General features: G+C 36.3%; 1 protein-coding gene and 1 non-coding gene across 3 annotated transcripts in view; one reads left to right on the forward strand and one right to left on the reverse strand.

Annotated features, from left to right (window-relative positions):
- Nucleotides 1–26,076, reverse strand: part of Ctnna3 (catenin alpha 3) — a 1,637,747-nt gene extending 1,611,671 nt beyond the window's left edge. The window contains exons 1-2 of one of the 2 annotated variants that reach the window (XM_063239556.1): nt 25,643–26,076; nt 23,564–23,655 (exon numbers count right to left, since the gene is read on the reverse strand). The gene's annotated coding sequence lies outside the window, so the exon portion shown is untranslated. Of the gene's footprint in view, nt 1–23,563 lie in introns of both variants that reach the window. The other variant, XM_063239557.1, reaches the window with a different exon arrangement.
- A 148-nt stretch (nt 26,077–26,224) lies between these two features.
- On the forward strand, nt 26,225–26,306 carry Trnas-uga (transfer RNA serine (anticodon UGA)). Its single transcript has one exon. It is a non-coding gene; the product is annotated as a tRNA-Ser (tRNA).
- Nucleotides 26,307–27,145: the final 839 nt, after the last annotated feature.

Raw genomic sequence — 27,145 nt, forward strand, 5'->3', positions numbered from 1 at the left:
GGAAGAGAGATTTAATTTGGCTCAAGTTTTAAGGAGATTTAGTCCATAATCGGATGGCTCCAGGAAAACAACATCTTAACAGAAAGGAGGGGAAGAGCAAAGCCGCTTTCATGGCGGTTCATGGCTGCCAGGAAGATGAGTGAGGGAACAGCACCAGAAAGGATGGGGCAAGGTATCAGACTCCAAAGCACTGCCTCACCACCCACTAAGGCACACAAGGAAGTGTGTTCCACCATCCCCATCCAGAGTAAATCTTAAAGTCAATCAACTACCATACTTTCCTTAGTTTTACATTTCTCAGGTGACTCTGATATCTTCAACAAATGACAAATGAAGATTTAAAAGGAACACTTTTACACCCTCCTCTCTGTTCTGTTAGTCTTACTAGCTGGAACACTCTGTTGAACTTGTTTCCTTTCTTTTAAGGCCCAGCTCAAACACTACCCTCTTGGACAAATCCCATTTGTTTTATACCACAATTTTTCCTTTCTTCCCAACCAAGTTAAATTCTAAATTAAGAGCTGGGGATTTAGCTCAGTGGCTTAAGTGCCTGCCTGGCAAGGGCAAGGTCATGAGTTCAATCCCCAGCACCAAAAAAAAAAAAAAAAAAATTCCAAGTTAAACATGTTACCCACATGCTTGTAAGGCACTTTCTACAGATATCTATCATGCTACTCAACATATTGCAATAAAATTAGTGGTTTACTAATTTTTCCACAAAAATATGAACTCTACTACATTCTATTCATGTTTTTATGCTCCTAGCACCATGTGTGATACCTAACACTCACATGATTTATGAATGTTAAATAAATGAATAAATCAACTTAGCCAAAATATGACACATTACTCAGCAAATGGATAGAACAAATCAGCATTAATATAATCACATATATAAATAATTCACATTAAATAGATTTCTTGAATATATGCAGAAAATCCCCAAAGTATGTAAAAAAATTAAAATAAAGCCCTATCATGCCTCCTTTTCTTTTATTTAAGTTTATTGGTACAATTTAGGTATATACAATTATCACATTCATCATAGGGATTTTGTGCCTACACATAATATATCTTGATTTTTCCTTTTTTTATGCCTTCTTTCTTTTCTTCCTCTTCTTTTTTTTTTCTTGTAACTATGACACCTAAGAGTTAAACAAGTTCACAAATTATAATAAAACATGAAATTAGCTTGTAATTAAGAGTTCACTTATACATACTTTTTAAGCAAATTCTAGGAAATCTGTAGTTATCATAAAGATAGTATAAGAGAGGAAACTTCATCCCACCTCAGAGGGACAAAGGCTAGGACAACAGAACAGACCAGTAGGCACAAAATTCTATTCTCTTTTGTAGTATGGCATTTTGCCTTTCTAGCTGTGTCCTGTTTTCAACAAACCCATCCTGAAGCTCTGATGAAACCACAAAAACAGAGTGTTTGCACGAAATAAATTGTCACCAAGGAAAAAAATTTTAAAACCCTCTAGCTTCACTTGCTCTTAGTAAACTTAAAAATCACTAATTATGGGGGCTGGGGATTTAGCTCAGCGGCATAAGTGCCTGTCTTGCAAGCAGGCAGTCATGAGTTCGATCCCTGGTACCGATAAAAAGGAAAAAGACAAAAAAAAAATCACTAATTATGGAGGTTATACAACTGAAGAATATAATACTAGTTTCCCACTAGTTTTACTACTAACACCTCTGATGTGTGATTTACAACAACAGTTGACTAGTTTAACTTTGCAAAACTTTGAAGTTCACTTTTGCTGAGAACGTCAATTCTTCACATTAGTTGACAGGGATCTAACAGGTTACTAAAATGGGATAAAAGTTTGGTGTCTCCGTCTTCATATTGTATCTTTCTCTTTTGCAGTCTTAACCCTTGGGTCAGCTTTTTCTCAGTTCTGAGAAGTTAAAATGTTTAGTCCAAAATTACAAGCCATGCCGGGCTTGGCGGCACACTGATGTAATCCCAACATACAGGAGCCTGAGGCAGGAGCATCACTGTAAGTTCAACACCAGCCTGGGCTACAATGTGAGATTAAGGACAACATGAACTGCATAGTAAAACCCCACCAAAACTAATAATAATAACTTTTAAAATATTATAATACAAAGTTATCTGATGGCCTACCACCTATTAGATCTGATTTGTATTTTCCTTTCTCTCTTCCTTTTTTTAATGCTCCCATCTTTATGTTTCTGCAACAGCCTAAGTACCTAAGATCATTCAGACCCATCAGAAAGCCAGACCAGACCAGTAGGCCAGCATGTATACATAGGATGGTGACATCAACTACAGGAGTAACTCAGCAGTTCCTTGGACAAGTTGATCGCGATCACCTGGTGGCCCAGGTTCTTTCTACTGGCTCTAAAGTTCTGAGTTAAAGATCTTGTCCAGGATCACAAGTATTCTACCAAAGAGAACTGCTTCTGAGAGACAGAATTAAAGTTTTGAAAAAGAAAATTAAAATAGGAATCTGATATAAAACCTTCTTAAATCCTTTTTTCCACAAAAATTTAAGTTTTCATTTTAAAAATTACATATAACTATAGGAGAAAGAAAAGCCAGTTTACCATTAATATGAACTATAAATAATTTAAGCATTAGCCTCAAAAATGAAGGGCTAAAACTAGAATCTCAGCAACTATGAAAAGTTGACTGTAAGGTTAAACAAACACTAATGATACTTCTAATTTTATTAGTTAGTAATTACTGAGGATTTATTATGTCAGACACTACACTAGGACTTTAATGTAATGCTAACAACTATAAATTATAATTTAGGCATAATGTAATATCACATATCTAAACTGGAAACAATTTCCCCCTAGAGTTTTCAGAAGAGAAAATCTAAGGTCAAAGAGGTTATTTGCTAGTTAGGTATGGTACTGCATGCCTGTAATACCAGCACTCAAGAGGCTGAAGCTGTAATATTGCCTCGAGCTCAAGGTCAGCCTGGGCTACTAGTAAGACCATATCTGTCTCAAATAAACCACAAGAAAATAAATAAGTTACTTACTAAAGACACACAGTTTAAAAAGTGGCAAGGTAGTTTATCTGACTATTCCAAAAGCCTCAATTTACCACTAAACTCAAGCAAACAAGTAATTCTTTGCTGATATGAAAGACAGAAAAAGTAATGAGTCCTTTATTTATCATACTCTACAAGCTTTACAGGCTTTGGGTCTTTATGGCTTCAAGATAAGCCTACAGAAAGAAAGTAATAAATATAATGGAAAGAAGTAAATAAAAAATAACTGAACCATCTGGGTTGTGTACCTATAACCCCAGCACTCTGAGGATAACTAGGGTGGATAGCCTGGACAATTAATAAGACCCTGTTTCAAAATCTTAAAAATAACAAGATTTAAAAAGAGCTGGGGATTACTTCATAGTTCCTGGGTTCAATCCTCAGACAAAAGAATATTATGTTTACATATTACATTTAAGAAGTGATTTTATGACATGGCCAATACTTAATCCATAATATTGAGTCCAGGAAAAGCCAAAAATTTAAATTATACTGATGATATTTTCTAAAATGTATTAAAATATACATAGAAAAAGAGGCTAAAAGAAAATGTTGAGGGAAGAAAACTTTAAAACATACCCAAAGTATCTTTTTTCTTTCATTTTGTGGTTGTTTTGTGACAGGGTCTCTTCACAATGTGGCAGTCCTCGAACTCACAGTGACCCTCCCACCTTAGTCTCCCAAATATTGGAACTAAATATGGGGGCTACACGGTGTACTACCACACTCAGCTCAAAAAATAGATGTCTTTTCATCCTTTCATCTTGCCAGGTGCAGTGACTTGTGCCTGCAATCCAAGTGACTCTAGAGGTGGAGGCTGAGGTTGAAGCAGGAGGCTCACAAGGCAGGAGGGTCACCTAAAGTTTGAGGTCAGCCTGGACAACACAGTGAGTTCAAGGGCAGCCTGAACTACATAGTGAGACTGTCTCAACTGTGCCTCAGCCTCTCAAGTACTGGGATTACAGGCATGCACCAGGTCTCAAAAAAATAAAAAAGGGCTGGGTTCAACCCCCAGAACAATGGGAGAGAGAGACAGAGAGACAGAGAGACAGAGACAGAGACAGAGACAGAGAGAGAGAGAGAGAGAGAGAGAGAGAGAGAGAGAGAGAGAGAGAGAACTTTCATCATTTCTGTTCCAACCCCAAGGTTTCAGTGGCAATTTGAGCAAAAACACTAAAAACCCTAAAAGCACAGTAGTAGGGCAGCATATCAACATCTGACACAGTGGTTCTCAAACAAGCAACTCCTGCATCAGACTCCTGCATCAGAACCACCTGGAGGACTGGTGAGAACCCACGCCCCACACCTGAGTTTCTAATTCTGCAGACTCTGCATTTCTAACAAGTTATTAGGTGACGCTAGTGCCGTGTGTCTGGGAACACTGAGAATCACTGGATTTAAAAACTACATTGAATTATTACATATAGGTATGCATTTACATATGGACATTTATCTAATATTTTAACTTCACTTGAAGTTTTTGTTGTTTGAGGAGCTGGCTTTTTAAATGTTCAATGCATTTTATTGTTAATTTTTATTTTCATTAACTCATGTTAGCAGTACATAATGATTACACTCACGATATGGAGTTGGTACATATACGCAATCTTAATTCTTAATTCTTTTTATGTCCACTTTTCTTCCCCTGCCAGCCTTCTTTTCATCTCTTGGTCACTTTCCCTTTCACAAAAAAATCTATTTCCTATTATCTGTCTTATATTTTGCTACTGATATTTTCAGTTTCTCATGTAACAGAAACCAGGCAATACATAAGCTTCTGTGTCTGACTTATTTCACTTAACATTATAGCCTCAAGATTCATCATTTTCCTAAAAATGATTCAAATTTATCATTATTTATAGCAGAATAGTACACCACTGTGTATAAATACCTATATTTTTTGGTGACACTTTTTGGAATATCTTCAACACACTTTTTGTTTTGGTTTTTTTGGGACATGGTCTCTCTATGTAGTTCAGACTGTCCTTGAACTCACTATGTTGTCCAGGCTGGCGTCAAACTCAAGGTGACCGTCCTGCCTCAGCCTCTCAAATGCTGGGGTTACAGGCATACACCAGGTCCAGTTCTATGTCTTAATTTATTATAACTTTGTTTATATCCTAACTAATCTATAATTTTAATAATTACAGTTGTGTGCTAATTTTAAAAGGTCCATAGTTGCCTGATCCTTATTCTTATGCATATTTCATTCCACACTTAAAAAATATGTATTTGATTGATAAAATCAAACAAAAATGGCTTAACTATATCCAGTTAAGTCAAAGCTAGTGAGAATCAGCAGTCTAAAAGAAATGTTGCCTCCTCTGAACTATCTTATTAACTTCTAAATCTCACTAGCAATGAGTAATTTTTTAAAACAAGCAATTATAAATTAAATTTAAAATTTTCAAATTAAAGTTTAAGTTTTTAAAATATTTCAATTTTAAATCCTAAAAAGAATTTTAGGGGAAAAGTACTTTAAAATGTTTAAAAGCAGTCTGGCCCTTTTTCTACTCTCTTTTCTCTGTTGTCAAGAGCTAGCAGAAATATTTACTATCTAACTAACTCCAAAGAGAACCCTCATCACAGTATGACAATGTAATCATCCTACAGCATGTGATAAATGGCAGCATGCCGTGATGGTAAAAAGAAAAGAAGCATTTATAGAACTATTAACTTACTGTTCAGTGAACAATTTCTTGATGTGATTTTTCTACTCTTTAGCCTGAATTTTTAAAGTTCTTCAGCAATACATTTCTTAATATTCCAAAACAGAAACAATAAGGAAAAGGTTAATCTAAATCTAATTCTTTGAATACTTATGTGGATTCTAACTCAATTTCCACATTGCTAGATTGAAACAACATGATAGCCAGGAAGGACAATAATGTTCTTCTATGATTTTCTGATAAGAAAACTATAAACCACACACAATGTAATTTTGAAGAAATTGCGTAGCCCAAATATAATGTCAGTTATTTCCACAATTACTGATATATCAAAACTAAATTTTTAAGCCCAAGTACAAGAATATGTTGTAAAAATCAGTTTTAAGGTTTAGAAATCCTTTGGGGGTAATGAAAATGGTGAAAAAGGTTGTACAGCACTGTGAATATACTAAGTATGGCAAAACCGTGTACTTTAAAATGGTTAACTTTATGATTTACGGCTACATTACCTCAAACAAATCCAAAAATATGGAAATTTTCACAAGTTGTAAGTTGTTTTAAAATACTAGCTGCAAAACTACATGAGGAAAAACTTTTTAAGAAAATGTTGGGTTTCCTGTATGCAAGCCAAAGGGCACTAACCTTGAATGCTAATGTCACAAAAGCATTTCATTTAATGGTATCTCTCACCCATTTAGATCTTCCTTTTACAATCTTTTGTGTCTTGGAGGGACAGTCCTAATCTGACTTCATTCAGGTTCTTCGTAATTCTAAGGAGAAACCACCAAAATTTCCAATAAAACTAAAAAGCAGAGAGGTAAACAGATTACTTTTCTTAAAAAAACTTTATTAGTTCATCTTTGTAGTACATAACATTTACATGCCTTGTGTGAACGTGTGCATGACACATCTTAATTCCTTTTGTCATGCCCTTTCCCTCCTGTCTTCTTTCCCTCCATTTCTTGGTCCCCTTCCCATTTGAGACAGAGCTATCTCCTTAGTTCCTGTTATCTTTTATTTTGCTCTTTATTTATAATCTGGATTTTCATATAAGAGAAATCATGTAATATGTAAGCTAGTGAGATTTATTTCATTTAACATTATAGTCTCAAGGTGCATTCATTCTCCTACAAATAACTCGAGTTTATCTTTTATGGCAGAGTAGTAATCGCTGTGTAAAAATGCCACATTTTCTGTATCTGCTCATCTGTGGATGGGTATAGAGGCAGCTTTCAAGATTAGCTATTATGAACTGTGCTGCTATAAACATGGGTATGCATACATCACTATAATATGATGTCTTTAACTCTTTCGGGAAGATACCTAGCAGAAAAGCTGGGTCAAATGAAATATCTACTTTAGTTTTTCAATAATTTCCATATTGATCTCCAGAGTGTTTCTACTAATTTACATTCCCACCAAAAATGCATTCCCTGTCCCTTGATGCCCCACTATTTTATGTTATTATTTGATTCTTGATGATAGCCATTCTTTCTGGGACAAGAAAGAATACCAGTGATGTTTTAATCTTCATTTCTGTAATGATTAGTGATTAATGTCAAGCATTTCTTCATTTGTGTGTTGATTATCTGCACTTCTGTGAAGTGTCTACTCATTTCGCTTGCCCATGTTTTGAGCAGGTCTTTTCTTTCTGCTGGGAGATCTTTTTGTTATTTTTTACCTGATTCTCAGTACTATTTCCTGTGCAACCAAAGTTCTGTTCAGAAAGTCATTACTACACCTATGACTTCAAAAATTTTACCCATTTTATCCCCCAGCTTAAGTGTTTTCGTTTCAACGTTTAGTTCTTTGATGCATTTTGACTTTAGTAATATGATGATAAAGGTCTAGATTCTGTCTTCTGACTGTGGATAACCAGTTTTCCCAGCATCATTTATTAAACAGCCTTTTTCTCCTGTATACATTTTCTGTCCCTTTGTCAAAAATTAAATAGTTATATATGCTTGGAGTTGTTTCTGCAACCTCTATGCTGTTTCACTGATACTCATTTGTTTTTGTGGCAATAAATAGGTTAATTTTATCTCCATTATATTTGATGGTTTGTGCCTCTCAAAATAAATACAATGTTAAGCACTTGATGAATCTTTTGGGGGTGAGCCTTTAAAGAATGTTAAAACCTTTCGTTAAACTTGGATTAACCTTACAACTTTTTAACCAGTCACATTATCAATGACACACAAGAAAAAAGTTATTTTCAGATGTGCAAAATTTTCCCCTCTGTGTACTCTTTCTAAGGAAACTACTAGGGCTCATGTCCCCTAAAGTAAGAAATTAAACTGTCAAAGAGAAGAAATAAGTCAAGAAACAATAGAAGACATTACAGAATTGAAGGGAGAAAGCCAAGTGTAGTAGCCCACACCTGTAATCCCTGCACTTGAGAAGCTGAGGCAGGAAGATCTCTTTGAGTTCAATGCCAGTTTGGGCTGGCTAGTGAGTTCAAACTAGCAAGACTCTGTTTCCAAAAAAATTGAAGGGAGGTTCTAGAATGACAAGTGAGTGCTAGGTTTAAAGCAGCTAGCCCAGATTGGGGCAAAAAAGTAGGAGGCTCTAGAAATAATACCCAGAATAATAGAAGAAAGGAAGATAAGAGAGAAGAAAGGAGGGAAAATAAACAGGTAGAGGGAGAAGGAGGAAATCTTAATAGATTACTTAATACGTTTAATTGTAATGAAAGAGTTCTTTCAGAAAATTCAGGGATCAGGTAGTATCAATCACATGGAGAATTAAACAGACAAAAAGGAAGAAAACACTATTAATACCTAGGAAACAAAAGTTCTAATACAAAGAAAATTTAATCACAATTCACCATGTGGTTTGGCTCTCAACAGCAACCACATAATCATAATAAATACTGAATAATCATTTAACCAAATGAGATGATAAAATTTAAAAGATGTCAGAAGGGAACATTGTATTAAAAAGCTGACAACTCATATTTTATACTAGAAATTTAAGAGATAAAATATGAAGCTAAAAATTCAAAATATAGCAGTAAAATAATATTGTTTAGAAAATGGGATACCAGAATCAACATTTACAAGTGTTAAAGGTAGTATCATGTCTAGAGAATAAGATAGGAGAATGGTGAACATGGTGGAAGGAAGGTTGCTTTTTCATTAAAAATGATACTACTGTATTTTGTTTTTAATCTTGTGTGTTATCATTAGGTAAAATAAAACAATTTAAAACAATATTTATGAATTTCTATGATACCAACGGGTTGGGGTTAAATTTTTTAAATCAAGCAATGGTGTAGTATGTAGAATAATTTAAACAAAACATGCAGGAATCAAAATATATTTTTGAATATATAGATATTTATCCACTTACGTCAAAATCATATTTGAGCATGTTAAGGGAACATAGTCTTAGGGGAAAATGTCATAAAATTGTCAAAAATCATAGTTTTAAGAGCCATTGTTTTTATCTTCTTGATCAGTAAAAATTTTGTGTTGCTACTATAGTTTCACCCCACTTAGAAGACGCTCATGTGTTTTAAGCACTTCTGATTATTAATGCAACTTTCTAATTATAAATGTATTGTGTTAGAACGAACTACATAACCTGTGATGGATTAACCTGTGATGGACTAACTCATAGGCAACTTAGAACACCCAGCAACCACATAAGTGTTGGCTCTCAACATGAACCATGAATCAGCATGTTTCTCAGCATAGATAGCCCACCTGAGCATTGTTGCTAACTGCATGAAAAAGAGAACTGGCAGGAAAGATGGCATACTATTGATTCTCCTGCAGAAACTTGTCATACTGGCTTTCCTGATATGAACTCAACTGTTATTGTTGGAGGAGCTCAGGTCTTCACTGCCACTGAAGGTGGCTGCAGTTCTTTTTGAGGGAGCTCTGGCCCTTACTTTGAGTGCTGCTTCCTGGCTCCCGTGCTAATCCTTCAGCCTGCTGGAACAGATAATTCATTCTGCTGGTGCAGACTTTCTAGCTTCCACCACTAACCTTTGAGCCTTCCCAGCACAGATGGTTGATACAGACTTACATGAGACATTGTCATGGGCTCTAGGCCTCCAGCTGGGCTCATGAAAGACACTGCCATGGGATCCAGGCCCTCAGCTGGATTCTTTGGGTCTCCAGTGTGTGGAAGGATCTCCCACACTCTTTTGCAGTTGATTCTTTGGGTGAATAATGTAAAACAATATTATAAATTATGCGTCCTGTATTAATCTTTTCCCTTGTAAACGCTGACCACAACATAACCCTTCATTTCAGAGCTCTTAGGTAATATAATGGCTTTAAATCTTATTGCCTAAGATGTAAATCCTACTAAATCTACTTGAATGAGCTGACAACATAAAAATAGGCAGTGACTTTTTGTAATCCATTTATTCTTCTAATAGGGTATGAAATAACTTACCATCTTTTTCAGAATATATTAGTTTTTTAATTTTTTATTTTTCATGTGATTACAGGAACTGAATATTAACATAGCTCAGTATAAGTTATTAAGAAAATATTGAGAATTAGGCTATCCAGGGATTTAGCTTATTGGCAGAGCACATGCCTGGCAAGCTTGAGGTCTTGAGTTCGATTCCAGGTACCCCCCCCAAAAAAAAGAATTAGGCTAATGATGGCAAATTAAGCACTCCATCTTCTGTTCTTCTTCCCAAGACTCGATTAACATGGTAGCTAAGTAAACAAGTCTAACTCTGAAATAAACAGAAAACCAAGAAAGCAAGCCTGGAACAGCATTTATAGGGAAAATACACAAAGAGGGAGATAGTAGCTTGTGCACTGTTCTTGCTGCCCATTACACAATCAAAAATGTAAATGTTTAGCTACATAAAATAAGTACTGTTTTAAAAATATAATGTAAAGGGGCTGGGGATTTAGCTCAGCAGTCATGAGTTCGATCCCCGGTACCAATAAAAAGGAAAAAGACAAAAAATATATATATATATAATGTGGAAGGTAATGTGATGCGTTAGTCTTGCACCTATTATACAGCTAAACATTTTATTTAATTATTTGAAATATAAAGTTCCATTTTGTAAAAGCTAAGTTTAAAAAATTTAGATGACTCATAAATTTTCCTTGAAAAGCTACTACTACCCTTCCCGTTCATATGGTTGGATTTCACTAAAGAGTACCAGGGTCAGTCAGATCATAACAAACATGCTTGAATGTGCAAAAGGCACTAACACTGTACATGTAAAATGGAATGCTGAATTTCTCAACTTACTGTCCATCCCTAGATCACACCCACATCCCAAAGCTTTTAAGCAAATCTGCATGGAAAAGGGTCACATGCACTTCTCATGTTAGGCAGTCAGTTCTATTTTACAAAGCAATTTTCTGTGACTACACTTGTACTCACCACCCAGAAAAGTAAAGGTTAGACTCCTCTTCCTTAGAAATTAGTTTAGGCACATCTTCATTACTGGTGCATGTTTACTTGCAAGCATCACATACTTTGCCTACTCATTCTTCCCGGATCACTCCAAGTGCCTTATTCCTTCCTTCCAAGTTTACTTCTTGTTCTGCAGCCATTTTGGAAAATATAACTTTCTCCATTCTGTTACACTGCCACTGGTATTTTAGTAACACAAGGAAACATTCTAACCAGCTCTTTGACAAGTAAAATCAAAATTCAGCTCTGCCTTTAAAAGATTAAAAAATAACCAAAAAAAAGCCACAATCTCTATGCTTCATAAATTTAGCTTCCCTTTCCATAAATAGGTTGCAGGTAAGCTATTTAGAAAACACTCATCCTCCATCATGGAATTTATTTTAATATCTCAAAACAACCATGCTAGAAGTTTTTCTTATGGCTAGCCTAAATTCTTAACAGGTAATAGTTTAAACCTCTTCTATCTTCTATTTTGTAAACTTAACACCTATTAAATAACCTTTCTCTTGTCTTCTGACCATTCAAGAAATCTCTTATTACCTTTGCTCAAACCTTAGCTAATTTTAATTAGCTCAGATTAATTGCCATAAGTGTTTTTAAAAACATAAACTTGTTTTGAAGTCCTGTGTTGCATTCATTGTTTTGTTTTTATTGGTCCTATTCTGTCCTGTTTTGTTTGATTTTATTATGTTTGAAGGAATTGGCAGCCATGTTGAAGTCAACAAGAGGCATTATGATAATCATTGTTGATTTCCTATTATCCTGTTTTGAAATCCTGCGTCACTTACACTGTCTTGTTTTGATAGGCTTTATTCTGTTTTATTTTGCTTGGTTTTATTTTCTCTAAAATATTTTTTTTTAATTTTTCTTAAAAAGATAAAAAACATAAGCCAAAACTACGTAAAGATGAAGTTCCTGACTGGGCAGAGTTAATGCAGATGAAACTATAAGATCAACAATCACATTACATATTCTAAATCTGGGATTGAGAGTTCAAGAATTTGTTGTTTCAAATGTGTAAAAATGTATTGTTTACCCAGGGCAAGATTGTATTGAATTAAAAAAATTCAAAATATATGCAAACATTAAAAAGTGAATGGCATAAAAATAATATGAAGGCTTTTACCTTTTACACACAAAAAAACTGCAGGAGTTGAATAATTAAAATAAACTATTTCTTACTTATCATCAAAGATGTAAAGAAAAATAAGAGTGTAGGGCATAAGAAACTCAAGACTATAAAAACTAGATACTAATATATTTCTGGTATGAACAAAAACCCGGAGAACATATCTGAAGAAAAAAATTAGCAACTGGTTCTAAAACACTTTTTAAAATACATACTTTGGTACTGTGGGTATAGCTCAGTGGTAGTGAGCTTGTCTAGCACACAGGGAGGCCCTGCAGCCAATCCTCATCACCGCAAAAACAAAAAACAACATACATCTGACCAGGGTTTATACATTTAGGAGTGTGTCCCAAGGAAATAGCCAAACAGATAATTTTTTAAATCAGGATATATTTATTGAGAGAACAAAAAGCTTCTGTCCAAGAGAAAGACAAAGGGGGTCTCGAGTGGGTTGCCAAGGATCCTGCCTTTTCTAGGGATTTTTATAGAGCAAAATCACAAGGTGAGACCCGTCCATGGTGGGGAAAAAAATGGGAACTCACAAGATGGGCAGGAGGTGGGACAGAATTATGGTCAACCAATAAGATTACAAGTATAACTGCTCAGGTAAGATTAATTAAATTGGGCTGCAATAGGGAAGTGAGTCATGTAAGCTGTAAAAGGACCTTCGCCAGTAGAGGTAGGGTTAGGGGCTCCTTCTAACTTCCTCCAGGTTGATACCTATTAGGTACCTATTTAGAGTGATACCTATTTAGAATATCAATCCCTGAGGTTTATCCTTAGGATACGGCTACATTTGCCAACAGGTATTTAAATAGTTACAGGGAGTATGCAAAATCGTTTATAACTGTGAAAAATTACAAATAACCTAAACACCCTAAAACATTGAATCATTGTTTTTTAAAAACGTATAATACATAAGTGGACATTAAAAGGATACATAAGTGGGTATTATAACGGTCATTTAGCTTGACTAAGCATATATATACATATATATATATATATATATATATATATAGATGGAAATATTCTTGGAAAAAAACAATTTTTATAAAACTACAGTGATTCTATAAATAATATATATCATTGGTTTTAACAAAACATAGCAAATATCCTCAGATATTCTAATACAACCAGTCCAGAGGAAGACATGCAAATATAATCTTTTAATATACACATCCTTCCCTGTGTATGCATACACACACAAACACACGTACTCATCTGTGTGATATTGATGCAAGTGCTCTGCAGAGCACCCTTTGAGAAATGGTACATTAACATATCATGAATATGAGAAAATCTACACATGCCAAATAGGAAGATACTGAAACATGAAATCACAGTTGGGACGGATGCTGAAGTAGAAAAAACAGGAAGTAATGGGAAAATTAAATATATCAACTAAATGGACTATTATGCAGCCATGAAATAGGCACAATGGCAGAAAGAAACAATAAATTTAAATTTATTTAAATTTGGCATAATTTTACATTATGCTAATCAATGACACAAATATAAAAAGCCCAGTTCACCTGGGTATGGTGACACACACCTGTAATCCCAGCACTTGGGAGGCTGAAGCAGGAGAATCACTGCAAGTTTGAGGCCAGCCTGGGCTACAAAGAGAATTCAAGGCCAGCCTGAATTGCATAGTGAGATCCTGTCTCAAAAAAACAAATAAATAAGTAAATAAAATTTTAAAATCCCAGCTCAAAGGTTGGCAAAGATTTTGAATAGATATTTCTCCACAGAAGAGCTACTAAAAAATCCAGATACAATATGAAAATAGTGTTTCTGTTTGGCATAGTGACAAAATTCTTGAAATGACAAGGGTGATGACTGACACTAACAGCGAATAAGCAGAGAGCTCAATATTAATTACTGAGAAAATACAAATCAAAATCACAGTGAGATACCATTTCATATTTAGTAAGATAGCCCTAATTTTTTTAATATTGAGTAGAGTATGGGGAAACTGGAACCCTCATATATTTGTGGGGACATAAAATGATGCCGCTGCTGTGGAAAACAAGCAGTTACTCAAAAAGCTAAACCCAAAATTACCATATGACTCAGAAATTCTACTCCTAAATATATACCCAAGTGAACATCTAAAAATAGATGTTCAAAGACTTGTACATGAATGCTCATAGGTCCCTTAATAATAGTCAAAAGTGGAAATAATCCAATTGTGAATGAATAAAGAAAATGTGGCATAGCCATATAGCGAAGTATTATTCACCTGTAGGAAAAATGAAGTGATACTTACATGCCAATATTCACAAGAGTTAAAGGCTAGAAATAACCCAATTATCCATCATCAGATGAATGGATAAACAAAACGTTATATATGCACACAGTGGAGTATTATTCAATCAAAAATACATACAAATGTGATACATTTACATCATGGATAACTTCTGAAAACAGTATACTAAGTGAAACAAGCAAGACACAAAAGCATACATTTTTTCTATTTATATGAGGTTCTTACAGAGATGAAAATAGAACAGAGGTTACCAGAAACTGAGGGAAGAAGGAATGTGACATTATTTACTGAGAACAGTGATTCTGTTTGGGATTGTGACAAAATTCTTAAAATGGACAGTGGTGATGATTATACAAACCTCAAATACGCCTGAAGCCCCTTAACTGTACACTTAAAATAGTTTTATGTTATGCATATCTTTACTATAATATTTGAAAAGGATAAAGTAATGCAATACTGTCAAAACACTGAAAAGGAAATGAAGTGGTGGTACATACCATTATATGGATGAACCCTGAAAACATGCTAAGGGAAAAAACCCAGATACAAAAAGTCATATATTACATGATTCCATCTATATGAAATGTATGGAACAAGTAAATATATAAAGATAGCACATTAGGGACTTCTAGGGCCTGGGGAGTCTACAAGAGGGGGTATGACTGCTTTCAGGTATAGATCTTCCACATGCAGTGATGAAAGTATGCTGGAATAGATGGTAGCAATGGCTGCTATAATGTCATGAATGTAGTGAAAGCCACTGAATTGTATACTTTAATGACTAAAATGATAAACTTGTCATTGCGTGAATTTTACTTCAATAAAACAAAAGTAATTCCTATGTGTACAATTAAAACTATGTAGAAAGTATGTGAGTATGGGGTGATTAAAATAAATATTAAAAAGCCTTAGGTTTTTTCTAGTTTTATTAACATTGCTTATATTGTTTTCTTAATGAAATGAGAGTATTATCATGTATCAAGTACCCACTATATAAAAAATATTGCACTAGGCATGTTCATGAATAATGACTGTTTTCCAGCCCTGCTGAAGGAAAAACTGACAGGAACATGAAAGTGAGCAAGGGAATCCAGTTATGGGGAGGGAAAAAAATTAAATGCCTTAGCTATCAATTGTTGTGTAACAAACTACCTCTAAACATGGCATCTTTAAAATAACCACTTAAAAGTAAATCTCTGTACATTTAACAGCATAAGCAAAGATGATCTCTCTTAAGGTCAACTTTATTTTTCATATTATATTATATATTAGATGTAGCCATAGTCTACAGCCTGTTGCCCAGGCTGGTCTCAAACTTCTGAACTCAAGCCTTCACTTCCTGCATGGTTAATTTTATGTGTCAACTTGACTGGATTAAATGCCAACATGACTGGTAAAATATTGCTTCTGGATGTGACTTTGAGGATGTCTCTGTAAAGATAAACACTTGAATCAGTAGACTGAATAAAGAAGAGCACCCTCACCAATCATCCCATCTGCTGAGGATGTGAATAGAACAAAAGACCGAAAGGGCAAATTTTCTCTTTCTCTCCCTCTCTCTTCCTGAGTTGAGATATCCATCTCTTACTGCCCTCAGTATCAGCACTCCAGGTTCTCAGGCTTTCAGGCTGAATTACAGCAGCAATCTTGCCAGCTCTCCAATTTGCGGATGGTGGCAGATCACTGGATTTCTCAGCCTCATAACCTTATAAGCCAGGTCCTTTGTAAATCTTCTCTTAAACATATGGCCTAGTGATTTTGTTTCTCTGGAGAACCCTGACTAATACAATCAAGGGAAAAGACTTGGTTTTGCTATATAACAGACCCAAAAGACAACTCAAAATTACTAAAACAGATATTATTTTGCAAAGAAAGAAGATAATGTTATAATTCCTTAAAGTTATAAAATGGGTGGCCTGTGGATCTAGTTGTGTCCCAATTACAAACGTAACTATCAATGTAATCAGTTGTATTTTAATGTAACTTTTAAATTTAACTTCAGCTGCCTGACAAAAATGCCACTACCATCAATTCCATATAGAAAAGTAGATAATAGACTTTTACAAAAAATTAATTTGATTCTCATAAGTAACTGAGAATAAGATTTCATTCTTAATAAATTTACTCTGCAGATTAGAAAATACAGAAACAACTCCAGACACACTAAGCCACCTTATCTTTGACAAAGTTGCCAAACATATTCACTGGAAGAAAGATGGCCTCTTTAATAAATGGTGCTGGTAAAACTGGCTCTGCACATGCTGAAGGTTAAAACTGGACCCATACCTTTCTCCATATATGAAGCTAAAATCAGAATGGATCAACGATCTTAATATTAAAACAGAAACAATGAATCTTCTGGAAGATAGATAAAATTTTTGAAGATATTGGTATAGGCAAAGACTTTATGAATAAAATCCCTATTGCACAGGAACATCACAAACAACCAACCACTGGGATCTCATCAAGCTATACCTCAGACAAAGGATTACTACCAAGAACATATAAAGAACTCAAAAAAATCAACCCTCCCAGATTTAAAGTCCAATCCAAAAATGGACATCAGAGATGAATACATACTTCTCAGATTAAAAAAAAAATCAAGCAATAACAAATGCTGGAGGGGTTGTAGGGAAAAAGGAATCCTTTTCCACTGTTGGTGGGAATGCAGAGTGGTGCAACCAATTTGGAAACCAATGAGGCAATTCCTCAAAAAACTAGGACTAGAGGTCCCATTCAACCTAGCTATTCCCCTGCTAGAGATCTTCCCAAAAGAATTAAAAACATCATACCACAGCAATATATGTGCACCCATGTTTATAGCTATCCAATTGTAATAGCCAGATCTTGGAAACAACCTAAATGCCTATCAATTTAGGAATAGATAAAAAGATGTGGTATTTTTATACAGTGGAGTACTATTCAGACATAAAGAAGGATAAACTGGAGACTTTTATAGGTAAAGGGATACAATGAGACCATACCCATTAATGAGATAAGACACACGCGTAAACAACATATTGTCTCATTAGTGTGAGAAGCTGAAACATATGTATATGTGTATGTGTATGAATATGTATATGCATATTCAAATAAATATATATATAAAATAGTTAAGGTAACAATACTACTCATTCTCTGAGTTCACTGAAGAGAGATATTTGTGCCAGTATTTTTCAGATAATTGAATGCAGATGTCTTTGCTCTGGGTGAATAATTTGGGGACGACAATGCATGCGCAATGTATGTGCCATTGTTGCCCCCTGATTGACATGTTTTGAAATTTTGTTTTATTTTTTTCTTTTCTTTTCTTTTTTTCTCCTCGAAGAAAAAAATTAAAAAGTAAATTTTACTCTTCCCTTTGATACCTAATTGGGTTTAAAAATAATATAAGATGTCTGATTGGTTCAGACCTCTGCTATTCCTAAAGTGAAAAAAAATACTTCTTTAGAGAACTTGAGTTGAGTATTATACTGGCATCATAATCTTTAAAAAGATTCTATTCTTGTTGGTTCTATTCCTTACTTCTTAATTGATCATATAGCATTAGAGGACTGATTAGATAGGCAAATTCTGTAAGTAAATTTCTCTATTGCTGACTACAGTTGTGTTAGTTACTTTTCTCTCATTGCTGAGACAAAATACTGACATCCAAAGATAAAGGGAGAAAGGTTTATTTAGCTCATGGTTTGCAGATGTCTCAAGTCCATAATCGGCTGGCTCCAAGGCCAGCCAAGGCACATGGCAGACAGGCAACAATTCACGCTGGTATAAAACATCAAAAGACTTATGTACATTCCTTTACATAAAAGGCATTTAGTCCATCTCCAAGAGTTGCCAAAGTTCTACCAGTTTCAGCATTACTGAGAAGTCCAAGTCCCAAATCTCTTCTGAGATGTAAGGCAAACTTTTAGCTGTAGACCTTGCATAAAAGAAAAGAAAGTTAAACACTTACAACATCCAGTGTAAAGATGAATTTTTGCATTTCAAAAGTACAGGGACATGGGACCCAAGCAAGGCCAAATTTCTGCAGGGCAAACATTAAGTCCTGTAGTTCCATATGCAGCATCCAACGCAGTCTGTGACAAGATGCAAACTCCAAAGGGCTTGGGTTGCTGCAACCTCTACAGTACTTCCAGCAGTTTGGCTCCCATGGATTTTCAATTGGGCCCACTCTGCCAAACTCCTTGCAGTTTTCCTCAGATGATCCACATTCCTGATTTCTCCAAATTTCTGGAGTATCCACTGCAACTCTGGCTTCACACTCACAGCTTCACACACTGTGCTCTCAAGGGCACACTGTCTGGCCTCCCAGGCCTCCTTCTGAAATCTGGATAAAAGCCTTCCTAACCCCACAACTCTTGCATTCTGTATGCACCTAAAACGAGTGCCACATGAATGATGCCAACATCTGCTGCCAGCTGGAGCAGCAGCCAGGCTTCCCTCTTTCTTGGCTGTAAGGATCCACTGCCTGGACTGATGAGTACTCTGAATCCCATTCTGAGGAACAAATTCTCTAGGCCAGCACCGTTCTGAAACATGCTGCTCTGGGACTGTCTTCTCAAAGCAGTCTTTTACTTTTACTTTTACTTTTGCAATTTTGAGGCTGCACAGAGTGGAACCCTGCTGCTTCTTGGGATGTCCTCAGGCTATCTTTTCTATTCTCTTGTTCCTTCAAAGCAGTCAAGATCTCCTCTGCTTTATGTCTGCAGTCCACAACTTTACTGGAGCTTCTTTCCTAGCCAAACTCAAAACATTTTAAATTATCTTGCTGGGCTCTTTGCTATTGATTTTCAACATAAATCTAGCTAAAATCCCCCAACAGTAGCCATGCCACCACTTAAACATTAGACTGCCTTGAACTTTCTTCTATCAAATTCATTAGGCCACCCATCACCCTTAATCTTTGTGAGCAAAATGTAGACAAATTTTCTGTCAAGTCACAACACACATCCCCTGGAGTCTAACAGATAATGCAGTCTTTCTTCCTAGCAGAAATCTGGTCTTTACCAGCAGAATTTCTATCAGTCTTCTGATCTTGTAAGCTCTGACTAGAATCTCCTAAAACATTCCAGCTTTACTTTTTCAGCTGATACCTCCAAACATTTCCTAACATTTTCCCTTTCAACAAGCTAGTTCCAAAAGCTCTTGAGCCACATGGCCAGGTAATATCACAGCAACAACACCATTTCTCTGGTACCAAATTGTGTCCTTGTTACTTTTCTCACTGCTGAGACAAAATACTCAACACCCAAAGTTTTTTTTTTTAATTTAAAAGGAAAAAGAGAAAAAAAAACAGAACAAAACTAAACAGTGTAAGAGTACAAGTAATACAGAACTACAGAAAAAAAAACAGTAAGATATCACCAGTTAATAGATTACACACTATCATCTTTGAAATGGTGATTCAGATCACAGGATTAAAGCATACAAAGTGAACATTCAAACAGTGAGACTGCAAATAGTTGTGTTCAATGATCCAATCAAAAATAATAATACGGTCATCTATTTAACACACCTAAATACACTTGCTGTTGTATACTTTAGGGCACTTTTTTTTCCCTCTCTTTATTACAACAAAATTTACACATTTTGGGTTTTATTGCTCCCATAGATCTTATTACTTTTTTTGTAAAAGAATAAAATCAAACATGATAAAACAAAGCTGTCAGTCAAAACAGCACATGATGACATAGCACATGATGTAAAAGAGTACAAGGTTATCAACAATGGTTTCCATAATGCCTCTTGCTTCCTTAAGAAGAATTGTCTATCTCATTAGATACTATAAAGTTGAACAAAACAGTAGAGAACAAGTCCAATAAAACCTAAACATTGTACACCTTACAGAACTTCAAAAGAGGATAATAGTCAAACCAGAATGGGCATCAAGTGAATCTTATTGCCTTCAAAGTAGTTGCCTATACTCTGATAATTAATACTATCATACAGAGCGGAACAGAGTCTAATCGGTCAAAACAACACAGTGGGAGTATTACAGGACTTCAAATCATGTTAATAGGAAATCAAAAAAGTTCCTATAATATATCCTGCTAGTTTTTTTTATTTTTCCCCTTAGTTTAAAAAATTAAACAATTTTTTAATGAATAAGGGAAAGGTTGAGATAAAAGAAGGCATAACAACACAACAACACAGGTCAAAGCACGACAGTTTCAGCAACCTAGTGCTTCACCACCAAACAACCCAACCTAATAGTAGTTACCAGTGTCCCTTTCCCTGAAATATTTGAATATAACTTCTTATGCTATAGCATCAAACATATCAAGACAGTGTGACACCATTCAAGTGGATGAAAGCATTGTAGAGTATTTAGAACCAGCTAACAGAAAAATGAACAATGGTTTCTATATTGTCTCCCTGCCTATAACAATTTTGTATATACTACCACATATGATAAAATCCAGCAAGATACAACATGATAAAACCAATAGAGACAGAAGAGCCATAGTTTGGTGCGGCTTCAAAACAAGATGGTATTAAATCAGCACTAGTTATTATGATATCTTGTGTTCTTCAAAATAGCTGTTCATTGCATCGCAGGCCATCATATCAAACAGCCCAGAATAAAGCCATTCCAATTAATGAGTGAAAACTTTATAAGGCTTTAAGACCACATAATGGGGAATCATGGTTACCACATACTTTTATATATTTGAATCATTTCCTACACTAGGGAAACTATTCGGTGTTCACAGATGCGAGTTTGATTTATTTCACTTATGAGTATCGTTTCAAGCTGCACCCATTTATTGATAAATATCTCAATGTGATCCTTCTTTATAGCTGAGTAGTACTCCATTGTATAGAAATACCATAACTTTTTCATCCATTCCTCAGTTGATGGACACTTGGGTTGTTTCCAAGATCTGGCGATTACAAATTGTGCTGCTATAAACATAGGTGCGCATATATCACTGTGGTATGATGCTTTCAGTTCTTCTGGGAATATGCCTAGAAGTGGAATAGCTGAAACAAATGGGACTTCCAATCCCAGTTTTTTGAGAAATCTCCAGACTGAGCTTCACAAAGGTTGTACCAGTCTACACTCCCACCAACAGTGTAGGAGAGTTCCTTTTTCCCCACACCCTCTCCAGCACTTGTTGTTGGTTTTCTTGATCCTAGCCATTCTTTTAGAAGTGAGATGGAATCTCAGTGTGTCAACATCCAAAGTTAATGGAGGAAAAATTTATTTACCTCACAGTTTGTAGAGGTTTCGGCCAACAATTGATTGGCTCCAAAACAGGGTGGCTTCACAGAGGAAAGCAATTCATGCTGGGCAGAAGACAGCAAAAGCAACAAGAACACAGAAACAAGCCTCTTTCTGTGCCTTGTATTGTATGCAGGCTACATGCCATCACACTCTTAATCCTGCATTAGACTATGAATCAATCACAAATCTAGATTCAGCCACTTCTGAAAAGCCCAGCCCCCATGACCACATAAGGCTTTGAGGGAACATCCAGACACAAAGTATAACATGGGTATAATTTCAGTTTTCTTCAAATATTTATGTATAAAGCACCATAATAACTAAAAAGCAACCCAAAATTAATTGCTGAGGCTTTGAAAGTGGTGGAGATGGGGCTGCAGGGCTAAGTTGCTAAATACAGGGACTTCCTACACTAGGGAAACTATTCGGTGTTCACAGATGCGAGTTTGATTTATTTCACTTATGTAGTATTGACTACAGTGCTCTGAAGTCAAGATAACCACACTAAGGCAACCAAAGACATGGTCTGCTGCCACCCCTACTGCACAGCAATAAAGCTGCCAACCTTAGAGATAAGACAGTTCTGTTACTTGACACAATTTGCTAGTTAAAGAAGTCTTTGAACTGATTACAAGGTCCTGCTGAGTTCCCAGGCTTACCTCAGTATCCCCCTTCTTCATTTGAAAACCAAATAAATACAGACCATCCAGAGGAGTTCTTTGTCTCAACTCCCAAGGAATTCTGAATTCCATTAGAGGGTTTTGATCCTCTTGGAGCCCTAAAATCATACCATTTGTCTCTTTTGTTTAAGCCATTTGCTGTCCACTCATTTAGGAGACTGGAGCTAAGCCAAGACCTGGACAGATGGTCCAGTCATTTGTAATACAACAGTTCTTTGATAATTATTTCCATCCCTTTTTACAGTAAGTATAATTTACCAATTGCATCATCATAAATATTTTATTCCCAATAATTCAGAAATTTTATTTGCCCAACTTATACTAGGCTCCCTCCTATTTGGTATCCAAAATATACACCTACAATTATTCTCTAATTAATGAAGATTTAAACCCAAAACTGTTGAATGTTTTAGAAATGATCAATATTTGGAAGGGGTTAAGCCTCTAAAACTCTCCAGTTGTTGACAATTCTTTTCCTTCCAAGTGAAGTAGTAAAGTACACAAGGCAGCTAAATTAAAATTATCAAACTCTGAATATCTATCACTGGTTACTATCTGCATGACCTATGTGGCATTTCCATAATAATGGAACTGTGTAGATGAAAAACTAAAATTTTGAGTCTGATTGGTCTATTTTGAGTTGTGTAGTACACAAGATTTTAAGATGACTCCCATGAGTCTCACCTATGCTGCTAACATCCTCCTTAGTTGGACAGGACTTATGAATATGATGGAATAGTTCCTTCAATGATTACATTATATTATCTGGAATTCTGTTATAGCAGATCTGTTGACCTTGAAGAATGAAGTACTGTATTATAGAGAAGGTTTCATGGCAAAGAATAGTATACAGCCTCTAGGAGCTGAAAATGGTCCCCCACTGACAGCCTGCAAGTCTTACAACTGCAGGTGCTGAATTCTGCCAGCAACTAGTGATTTGGAAGATCCAGAGCCTCAAATGAGACTAGGACCCCAGTTACCCTCTTGTGACCTGGTGAGACCTTGAACAGAGGGCCCAATCAACTCATGACACTCTTCATATACAATGAATTTATGTGGCTTAAAGCCATTATATTTATGAATGGTTCTTATTCAGCAAAGGAAATTAATACAAGTTTCACCACTCCTTTCCCAAAGGATGGGGGAATACCTTGTATAACAGCCAAAGTAAAGTTTCATCCAATAGGAAGGGGTGATCCTCCTTAAGTGCAATTGAGGCATCATCAGTTGAGAGGATGGATGCTGGAGTAAAAAAGAACAAAATTATCCACCACAGATATCTCTGACATCTTGCTTCAATAATCAACTCACGACCTCCACACACTGCTGTCTTTATCTACTGCCATACATAAGACTCCTAGATTTATAGGCCAGTATGCCAGACACTAACAAACAACACAGGAGGGCAAAATCGTCTAGTGAAAACATAAGACTACTAATAAAAGTTGTAGCCCTGAATCTGCCACTAATTATCTGTAGGACCTTCTGCAAACAACTAGTAGGCCACAGCTTTCTGTGGCCTATACGTGAAGAGATTAGACTAGCTTTTAATTTTCTCCCAGCATTAAATTTCTATGATTTTATAAAATGTCTCCAAAACTTTCACTAAAAATAATTCAAAATAAATCAGATTTGCTATAAAAGAACAAAGAAATGCCCAACAAAGAAATTGTTCCCAACCACATGCCCTCTCTGCCTCTGAAAGTGGCACCACAAAAGGTTTTCTGAGAAAGTCACAAGATATTTGCCAATCATGCCCAAATTAGTTTACTAAAAGTCCCCCTCCCTCCCCCCGTAAAAGAATGGTGACAAGGAGAAGCAAGCCATCAGGAGAACCAGAGATAAACTAAAATTTACATGATTATAAAGCAATGCTTTACAATGTTATTGCTATGATTTATAATATGTATATTATAACCATATTAGAACATATTATGTATTTTGTCTTCTAATTTGCCATTCGCTGCATTAAATAACAATGCTAAAGACTTAAGGTTGGATTCAAAAGAATTCATATGGCAATTCACTTGGGGGCTCATTTTGGCAACATGATCCATCAGCCAAGAAAAAAGAAAGTAGTAGGTTAGCACGTATTACTTACACAGAATAGATCTCACTGTGACATTTCTGTATATGCATATAATGCACTTTGATCATATTCTTCCCTCATTATCCTTCCTAGCCTTCTCCCCCTCTAATACTCCCAATCCCACTTTTAAAGCTTATATTAACACAAACAAGTTGAAAATTAAATATTAAATATTTCACTTTTGAAATATTGCAGAGAAATTTCAATCACAATTGTTCTCAACAAAACATTAACTTTATAATAGATTTTCCTTTACAGCTTGTTTTCCTCTCTAAAAACAACCTCAAGAAAAATTTTTGATTGAAGAATTTTAAACATATTCAATTCCTGTTGCTGTCAAGCTCTTCAAGTGAAAGGAATTCTTAATGGTGGAAAGGGAAGTTGGAAAGTTAAGGAAAAGAAAGAGCATTTAGTAAATAACTGTCCTCATTCAACTGCACAGAAGGGGAGAAAGATGTAAAGCAGAAAAAGATCAAGATACAATAATAAAATAGTAAGATTACATTCCAGGTTATCTCAGTCCACATGCAGAATCTAAGAACAAGATGAAAACACAAAAACATACAGTTATTTCTTCTAGGAGAGTGTCTATTGTAAGAGATACCAGGGAATTTCATGTATAGGGCAAAACTTGTGCCTGGAAATGTTGGAAATAACTACGTTCCCGTGTAGTATCCATAGACAAATGGGACCACTACGGTAACTCAGCCCAATTAAAAAAGATAAAATTCCCAAAAGTAATTTCAAAGTAGATGTAAGTCATAATTACAAGTATCAAGTAGCCTGTTCCCCTGCCAAAATTAAATGGGTTTAGAAACTTGGCATATAATTTAGTAAAGAGGAATGGTACGTCTCAAAAAAATTCAACATCTTCCCAGGGATGTAACTTAACCTCGAGGGAGGGTACCATGGAGGAACCCTGAGGCGCCAACACAGGAAGTTTAAACCTGCTGCGCATGCGCCCGGGAAGAACACCCCACCCCACCCCACCCCCCGGCCCGGCTCCCGAGGTGGTGAGGAGGACACTGCGCCCGTCAAAGGGTTCTGCGCTCTAACGAAGTCACACAAATTAAACACCTAGGGCGCAAGCCACACTGAAGGAGGGAGGAAATTAATGACACTTAAAGTAACCATGCAGACCTAATGAGCAGAACTGGTTCGCGAACTTTCTCCTTAGAGAGCAGACAGCACCCTCTGCCGCGCTGGGCTCGGCTCCGAAGGGTCTGTCGGGAGAGGAAACGTGAAGACAGCTAAAGCCCCCCCACGCACGCCCCCACACGCCACCGCGGCAGGAAGAGTTCTGAGGGAGACCCTGAGTCGCGCGACGCGATGACCCAGAGTCTGCCCTCTCAGAAATGCAGAAAATTTCGAGAGTGCGGGCCCGCAACACTGAATGGGACGGATTCTTGTTTCACGGTAACCTCAGTAAATCCAATGAAGAAGCGGGAGGGCAAAAACCAGTTCCGCCACCAAAAACCCCGGGAGGCCGAGGTTACCGGAGGGCAACACAAGGAACGGTTTCTTCCATCTTAGGGTAGCCCTGCTTAGGGTGTCTCTTTCTTTCCTCACTTCCACGCTGTAGTCCCTGAAAATCCAGTCCTCAGCCCCAGCAGCCTCTCAGAACAGCGCACCGAGCGGCTGTAGGCCCCGCCCATTCGCGGTTCCGGCGCGAGCTCAGCGGCTATTACACTAAAGTGTCTCCGCCTTCAAGTTGTCTCCGTAGCAGCGATGGCCGAGTGGTTAAGGCGTTGGACTTGAAATCCAATGGGGTCTCCCCGCGCAGGTTCGAACCCTGCTCGCTGCGGAAGTGGTTGCTTCATTTTTTTTCCTTTTTCACTTAATAGACCTTAGCTTGTAATAACTCTTATTTTCCCACCGTGTCCTACACCTGCTAGCTACTAACAGCCCGCTCACGGGAAGGTTTAGTATGCGGGGAAAAAAGGGCAGTAAATGTCAGTGCTACAAACGTACACTACACCAATGAAAGAAGTCGGTCGCTGCCCTGTAAAACAAGGAAGCAGTTTTGAAATTGTGGTGCTTAAACTGAAAGGCAAAGTCGCACAACAGAAATAAAATAAATACAGTTACTGGTGGGCGTTTTCAGACCATCACCGCCTTAACAAGCTATTACCTCACCATCAGGACAAAGCTGTGCCTCCTTTCCTTCTGTTTAAGAATCACCTCCCGTGGTTCCTCACCATTGTGATCCCCCAAAACTGATGCGAAGTGGGAGAGAATATTTAAATATTTTAAAGTTTCATTTATAACGCATGATAGATAAAGCATGTACCCATTAAGATGATGTTCGTGCTAAGGGAAGGCATTCCTGAGGCACTGCCAAGTGCAAAAAGGAGAACACGTTAGGGAACAAAATCTGATTACATTTTTGTTACACAATTCATTAATATACTCATCTATGTGGGGAACATGAGTGCGAAAGCAATAAAAAAGAGCATAAGTGGAGGTAGGCCAACGCCAAAATGTTGGTCGGGATTATTATCTGAGTGATGGAATTTGAGGCCATTTAATTTTCTTAACAGCTTTTCGCTTAACTGGGTTTTCTAAAACTTTTCCTATTGACCCAGTATTGTGTTTTATAAAATTAACTTTTGAGACTGTTCACATCCCCCTTCTCCCTCCTTG

The sequence above is a fragment of the Cavia porcellus genome, unplaced genomic scaffold (assembly GCF_034190915.1).
Source record: "Cavia porcellus strain 051 isolate PalLab524CR breed Dunkin Hartley unplaced genomic scaffold, mCavPor4.1 scaffold_28, whole genome shotgun sequence".
Taxonomy (NCBI): domain Eukaryota; kingdom Metazoa; phylum Chordata; class Mammalia; order Rodentia; family Caviidae; genus Cavia; species Cavia porcellus.